The following is an 8214-nucleotide window of genomic DNA, read 5'->3' on the forward strand; positions in this document are numbered from 1 at the left end:
ACAAACACCCTCTGCTGGCCTCCTTGAGCAAGCACACATGCACGCAAAAGTAAATAAAAATAAAATTTTTAAAAAAACATAAAATAAACCCAGGGCCAGCTATGAAGAGCTATGGGGAGAAGCTTGCAGCCTGTCACTCCCGAGAAGCATGGCCTGTTACTTTTATCTAAGACGGAAAATCTCACAGACAGTAGCACAGAAGCTGGAAAACAGTTCTAGAAAGGTTGAGACACGCTTCATGTCTTAGATCCCTCATCCTAGGAAGGTGCGTAAACCTGGCTGGGCTTGTCAGAAGGTAAGTGAGGGTCTTCTATGGACTGGTGAAAGACCAGGGTGCAAGACTTCACTTCAAACAGGTGGGTGTAGCTGCAACCTTCCTCCCCTCGGCCACTGATCACCATGGGGAGCGCTGATTGGCTGAATCCCGTTCAGTCTCACATCCCTAGCTAAATTCACATCCCTCCCTGCTGAATTCCTTCTCCATTTCCTCCCTTCCTCAAGACTCCATTGTAGTCTTATCCCAAGCTTAGAAACTAGGAAGACAGTTTAAATATTGGGAGGAAAAATTATGTTCACTATAATTTTCATCACCTGCTAGCCAGAGAGGTCAAAGATGCCTGGAGGTGCGCAGGGCCAGTGGGATCCACTAAGGGGACTCACAGAGACTGAAGGGGCAATCATGGAGCCTGCATGGGTCTGCACTAGGTCCTCTGTGTGTATATTATGGTTGTTATCTTGGTGTTTGGGAGAGACTCCGAACAGCGAGAGTGGGGGTGTCTCTGACTCTTTCGCCTGCTCTTGGGACCATTTTCCTCCTTCTGGGTTGCTTCACCCAGGCCTTGATGTGAGGGTGTGTGCCTGGTCTTATTATATCTTGTTGTGCCGTGTTCCGTTGATATCCCTGGAAGGCTTGCTCTTTTCTGAGGGTGGAGGATGCAGCCGAGGAGGCATGTGGATCTGGGGGAACCAGGAGGTAGGGGAGGGAGGCTGGGAGGTGTGGAGAGAGGAGAAGCTTCATTCCAGAAGTATTGTATGAGAGAGGAATAAATAAAAAAAATTAAAGGAAAAAAATGTTGAGAATTTCTCTGTCATGAAATTTCTGAATTAAAAAAAAATTGAAGTAAAAAAAATTTTTATATGTTGCCGTGGATAAAGGTGCCTGCCCTGAAAGCTTGGTGATCTGGGTTCAACACCCAGAGCCCAGGTAAGGATGGAAGGAGAGAACCGACCCCACAGTCACCTGCAGGTCTCACCTCCACACGTGCACTCAAGCGCATGGTGGCATGCCCATCCCCACACACATCCTGCACACAGAGTAACAAATGAGATTATAAATTAAATTTAAATGAGATTTCATCCTTAAGCGGTTGTAAATTTCCTGTTAGGGTAAGGAGATAAACAGAGATGTGGCAAAGAGACAAGGCTGTCAGCCAGTGGAAGATGAAGGGGAAGCAAGATGGAGGGAGCAAACCAATTCCAAATGGCGCCTTCCATCAGACGCACCCAGACACGTGATCCCAACAGCTCTGTAATTCCTAGGTAGGTGGTAAAAGAAAAGCTGGAAAGTAAGCTGATTGCTTGGCTGCCTGCTAGTCTAGTGCAACCAGGGGCTAAACAAAGATCTCCGAGACCCTAGACCCAGGATATCCCCTAAGCGCCAACCCCAGGGGGCTATGGCATTGTGTCACATCATCGAAGCTAAGGAGTATGTAGGAACTGTGGACAATTTAGCAGCATTTAAGTAAAAACTGTGTAACAAAGCTGGAACGATTTCTAGCAGGGCTTGCCCACGTTGCACGGCGTGACTTCACTGGAGCCTTGATTCTGGACTGCGCCTAGGAAAAGTGTAGAATTGCCACGAACCGCTGCATGAAACGGTTCGGCTCAGATGGGACTGTCGAATGTCGTTGGCTGCAGTGTCTTACTGTGCATGGAAAGTGTTTGTTTATAGGGCGAACATAAATGATCTGATTACAGACAACAACGTCGTTCCTCCCCACGTCACTTCTTTGCTTGTAACAAGCTAGGGCATTTGGGGATTGCATTGTGTTAATAAAAGGTTCTATTTTAAAACTTGATCTTGGAGTTGCTAATTTGAGTTTCATCTTTTAAATTTTCTCTTGAGACTAGGACAAAATTTCCAACAATTTCTAAATGGTTCTAAACATCCTCCTGGGATTTTGTGCTTTGAATTTATGCAGAGTGGCTCACGCAGCATTGCCAACTATAGCATCAGACTGTAAGACAGCTATGAGAAATATTGGTGGTTCTCTGCCCTGCAGAATCAAATGCTCAGCTGAAACTTAGCTTTTGCTTTAAAGCTAAATGAACATCTCATTAGTGTGCAGATTCCCCTCAATCATGAACAAATGGTAAAATTATACGTATGCCAACAAATTCTTGAAAAATAAATTTTGCATGAGTTATTATCACTGTTTAATTTGTATACCTATAGACCAAGGGTTATATAAAAATCCCTCAGCTACAAAGGGGTAATCAATATCTGATTTGAAAAATATTGTTGGGCACATGTGCAGAGAAAGAAATACAACCAGGAAAAAAAATAAAAAGGGAGAATACACAAATATACATTTCTGTGTATTCCAAATGTGTGTGTGTGTGTTTGTCACCTTTGTGCCATTAATAGAAAAAGAGGAAAGGAAGGGACATGGCAGGTTTTGAAATAATTAATGTTCAGGCTCTCCAGCTGGTCTGAGCAGGGCTTTGAGAATCCGGATGTCAGTCCTTCCTGTGGCTGGTCAACTTTACACAGCTCTCAGCAGCATGCCCGCGGGTGGGAGGTGGTGGAGCTGCACACCAACACAGACTCACAGGCGAGGTGTGAAGCCCGGGTGGTGTGAAGTTGAGGGGTAAAGTGGGAAGCCCGGCGTGGCAACGTGTGAGGTCAGAGCGGCAAGGGGCTTCACCACTCAGGAACAATAGAGTTTAAGATTGGATTTAACTGATAGGTAGGAGGTTGTCTCTTCCCTCTGTGGTGAGAGTGTCTAGCTTGCATCTTGGACTTTTCAAAAGAGGCCAAGAACTCTTCCTGCCAAGAAGGAAAATGTTGTTGTGCCTCCCATATCTCTTGTCGATTCTTTATTTTTCCCCCCACTGAGTAGCCAAAACAAAACACAGCAATGAATATAGTAGCCATCTTACTCCAATGATCAATCGGGTTGTCAAGAAGCTGACAGTGATTGGAGGCTCTCTCTGTGTGTACACAGATGCTCGTGGCCTTTCAGAAACACACACATACACGGATTTGGAGGCCAGAGGACAACCTCGGAGGTCGTTCCTCAGAACCAAACTGAATCCTCTCTGTGGTCCTGGATAGCTGAGGTTGGTTTTTAACTGCACATTTGCAAATATTCTTATGCACCGTCTTATATAAACTGGTATGCAAAATGGTTTTGCTATGGGTGCCCATTCTACAGTTAAGTGCAAATTAGTCCTTGTGCTACGCTTGTGTGTCTGCCTTCTCTCAATTAGCCAGAAACCCAAGAAGCACAGGTGATAGATGGCTCTAGTGGACCAATTTAGTCACAAACATCCCAAACTTAGGCTACTCTGGGCAATGAGCCCAAATCAGTTCTGTGCTGCCCAACCTCTTATGTCTGTCTTATTGAATGCTTTATAAGTCTTATTGTATTGTCCATGATACTTCAATAAATCAAACTATAAGAATGGGCCAGCATGGTGGCACATATCTGTAATCTTGGTATATGGGAGGCTGAGGCAGGAGGATCAGGAGTTCAAGGTTATCTTTGGTTATATGGTGAATTTGAGGCTGTCCTGGTCTGCATGAGATGTTGTCTCAAACAAAACAAAATGTACTTTTTTCACTATATGTGTGTGTATGACATAAGATTATACATTATATTTCTATCATCTATCTATCTATCATCTATCTATTATCTATCTAAAGTATAAGATTATACAGTTTACAACCACAATAGTAGAAGAAATGACTTTTTATTAGTTACAATATAAGAACCGAAATAGACAGGAGAATTTTCTGGCCTCTATGTCAGGTCAGCAACCATCTGTTTCCTCTGTATTTAGCTGTCTGAACAGTTGCACTGTATTTCCTCTGCATAATGCTTGACTTTTAAGACCAAAAAGTTCTGTCTAAGGATGGCACACAGATGTGTTGCATTGCAAATTTAAATAGGCATTTATATGCGCCTCAGTTTTATATCAGAGATAGCTAGTGGAATTTGGTCTAGAATTATAATTTTGGATCATTTAACCCATGATTGTCCCTAGCTTGATTAATATATTGTATAATCTTGCACAAAAGAGGCATTTAAGAATACTGGATTTTTAAAAGATAGTGTCAGCTCATACAAACTGTAAAAGCAAACAAAGTTATTAAGAATTGGTACTGTTAGAATTTTTTTTCTGAGCCAGGCCATGGCAGCGCACGCCTTTAATCCCAGCTCTAGAGAGGCATAGGCAGGCGGATCTTTATGAGTTCGAGATCAGCTTGGTCCTCAGAGTGAGTTCCAGGACAGACTTGAAAGATACACAGAAAAATTCCATCTGAAAAAAAAAAAAAAAACCAGGAAAAAAAACCCAAAAAACGGAATTTGTTTTCTGGACATGGGATGTGCTCTAGTGTCAGAACCCTAACTGAGTATGGCCTTGCAGCTGACTCTCAGCACACTAAAAAGAAGAAAAAAACATTGTCTATGGCCGGGTGGTGGTGGCGCACGCCTTTGATCCCAGCTCTAGAGAGGCAGAAGCAGGCAGATCTCTGAGTTCGAGACCAGCCTGGTCTACAAGAGCTAGTTCCAGGACAGGCTCCAAAGCTGCAGAGAAATCCAGTCTTGAAAAAACAAAAATAATACAATAAAGATTATTGTTGCAGACTAACTAAATAAATGATGCTTCAAATAGCCTGTGAGCCCTGTATTTCTTGGCATTCATCTGGTGGTTTGAATGAGAAAACCCCCCACAGACTCCTATGTTTGAGCTCGGGTCCCAGCTGGTGAACTGTTTAGGAAGGACTAGGGGTTGTGGCCTAGCTGGAAGAGGTGGGCTTTGAGGTTTCAAAAGCCCATGCCAGGCCCAGTCTGCATTTCTCTGCTTGCTTCTCATGGATAAGATGTGAGCTGTCAGTTTCGGCTCCAGTGCCTGCCTGCCTGCCTGCCTGCGGGCCTTCCTGCTACCGTGTTCCCTGCCATGAGGGTCATGGGCTCACTCTTTGGAACTGTCAAGCCCCCAATTAAATGCTTCCTTTTGTAAGATGCCTTAGTCAAGGTGTCTCTTTGCAGAAACAGAAAAGTAACTAAAGATATTACCAGAGTTGTACAAATTGAACTAAATTGAATGCCTATCAAAGTAGAATCGCAGGCCTTGAAGCTACAAAGGCCAACTTCATCACGGGAAAAGAGTTACACTTCTCCTGAAAAAAAAAAAAAAAAAAAAAGGATTATTTATCTTCATACATTTAGAGATGGCTTTCAACAAAGAGAGCTCACTGCGTCTTTCTTAGGCTGGTTTGATGTTTGCTCTTTTGAAGAAGCTGTCTTTGTGCTCCTAAGTTATTTTCCTCTAGTGAAGCCTATATTCGGAATAATTTTGCATCTGTGATTTATGGTGTGGAACGCTCACACACAAGCTGCACCCTATCCCCCATAATGCTAAAAGCCTTCAAAACCGTTTGTCCCAGGCAGAAAGCTAGTGCTTTGCCGTCCACTGACTTCCGGTCCAGGGAACATTTTGTCGTCACACCACGGGGTCTACTCCAGGCTCTCTGGCTCCTCGGTCTTATCTGTTCTTTCCTGACTTGTAGACTGTGTCTCAGTCTGGGTTTAACCGAAGTCCCATGATTAGATGGAGTTAGGGGCTCAGGGAAAAGCACTCAACGGGACAGACTTCCCTTCTTACCATCGTACATCAGGGAGCCACACTAGTCACATGACCTATCACTAATCATGGTAACCTTTAGGTTTAGGTAGTGTTTGCCACTGTGAAGTTACTCCATTTTAACCATGGTGTTACTACCTCCAGGTCATCCTCAAAGAGTGAAAGGTTAAGACTCTTTTTCTCCTACTCATTCATTCATTCATTCAGTCATTCAATCAACCAAACTATCAATTGATTTGTATTTTGTATTTGTACTCCTGTATAATTTTATTTTGTGTTATAATCTAATACATTTGTTTTTTTTTGTTTTGTTTTGTTTTGTTTTGTTTTGTTTGCTCAGGGTTTCAGGCAGTAACCTGAGATATCCTTGTGCTCCATACGTCATCAAGAATGACCTTACAATCTTGTGTCTCCTGTCTCCTCCTCTCAAGTACTGGGACTATAGCATCACACCTTGCCTGGTTTATAATGCAATTCCATGTTACTTATTCTGCCAGTCAAAATATTCCAATAGTGAGATGGGCCAGTGGGCAAGGTGCTTGATGTGAAAGTGTGAGGTGAACCGGGAGCCCTGGATCCCATGTAAAATCCAGGTACGGAGGTATATACATCTGCAAAACCTGTACTAGGAGGTGGGAACAGGCAGTCTCTAGAGCTCACCGGCTAGCCAGGGTAGCAGAAATGGCACGCTCCTGGTTCAATGAGAGACCTGCCTCACTAAGTAAAGAAATAATACGGTAAAGAGTGATGGATAAGGACACCCAATATAACTGCTGGCCTGCACACGCTGTACACACAGGTTCATCTACCTGTACACACATGTGCACCCACATGCACACACACAATCATGAGTTTCATTAGGGCATCTTCACGCCTGTACCCAACATGCTTCTAGCATATGTGATTCAATTACTGTGAAGCCCTGCAGCAAACCACGTGTTGCTACCCTCCTTCCTGCCGCTCGGCAGCCCTGGAGCTCAGAACGCGGACATCGGGGCCAGTCCTGGCTTGAGTCCTGGCTTCATGTTTTGCCAGCTGGATTATTTGGCTCAACAAGTTCAACCACCTGTGCTTCAGTGTCTTTGCTTTACGAAACAGGTTATACCCAGGAAGCCGAGGCAGGTGGATAGCTACAGGTACAAGGCTGAGTTATAGAGTGAGTTCCAGAACAGTCTGGACTGGGGAATGAGATGCTCTTGTCTCAAAAAAAAGAAAGAAAGAAGCAAGGAAGGAAGGAAGGAAGGAAGGAAGGAAGGAAGAAAGAAAGAGAAAAAGAAAGAGAAGAAAGAAAGAAAGAAAGAAAGAAAGAAAGAAAGAAGAAAGGAAAGAAAGAAAAGAAAAGAGAAAGAAAAAGAAAAAAGACTGAACCTAGCACGGACTAAATGAGTTTACACAGGTAAAACACGTATGGTAGTGCCCTGCTGGTAGTAAAGTGTAAATAATTAACTTTTTAGAACCACTCAGTCAAATTTATTTGACAAATTAGTCAATAGCCAACAGGAGCCTGGTGACTGAGTTTTAAAAGTGTTTGTAAACATTCAAAAATCATTATACCACATAAAGGAAAATCATCCCAGTATGGAAAAAAAAATCCATTCATTTAATATCTCTTCTCCTGGGGTCAGTGTGTGCCCCGTGGGAAACCTTTTAACTGCAGCTTCTCCACGCTGCGCCCCTGTCCTCTAGGGCCAGCTTCTGCTCCCTCTTACCCTGACTACTGTCTTCTGCTGCACCCATCTTCTTTAGGCTCGAAACCTGAATTTTTTTCATGTCAAGTCAGCTCTTCTTTCGGGTGTGAAGTTTTTATTTCACTGTGTAGCTTTCCGTCCTTTTAATATCCCCAGTGAGGAAGCGGGGCAGCAGGGTTGGTATGCAGCTTTGGCATCTTAGGAATATTTGAAATCTTTGAAGTAACACTTCCTTTAAAAATGGAAAAATATCTGAAATATTTAGGCTTGACAAAGACACCAGCGACGTGTGCTGAACCCATAATTTATAAACTTATCTCATCGGGACAACACATTTGTAAGCTCTGTATGCAACTTGTGCTAGTTCCTTTGAAATGTATGCCTGTTGAGCCACTATTAAATGAGGTCCTACATGGTTAGGAAAAATTAAAATATTACAGATCCGGAGAGAACATTTAGAATATCCTCTTCATCAAGGAAGAATGTAGAATGTCTTAGTTTTGTTTCTATTGCTGTGATAAAACTCCATGATCAAAAGCCACTTGAGGGTGGGGGGAGGTTTGTTCGGCTTACAGTTTATAGTCTATCTTGAATGGAAGTTGGGGCAGGACCTTAAGGCATAAACCTGGAGGCAGGAACAAAAGCAGAGACC

This window comes from Arvicola amphibius, chromosome 4 (genome assembly GCF_903992535.2).
Source record: "Arvicola amphibius chromosome 4, mArvAmp1.2, whole genome shotgun sequence".
NCBI lineage: Eukaryota > Metazoa > Chordata > Mammalia > Rodentia > Cricetidae > Arvicola > Arvicola amphibius.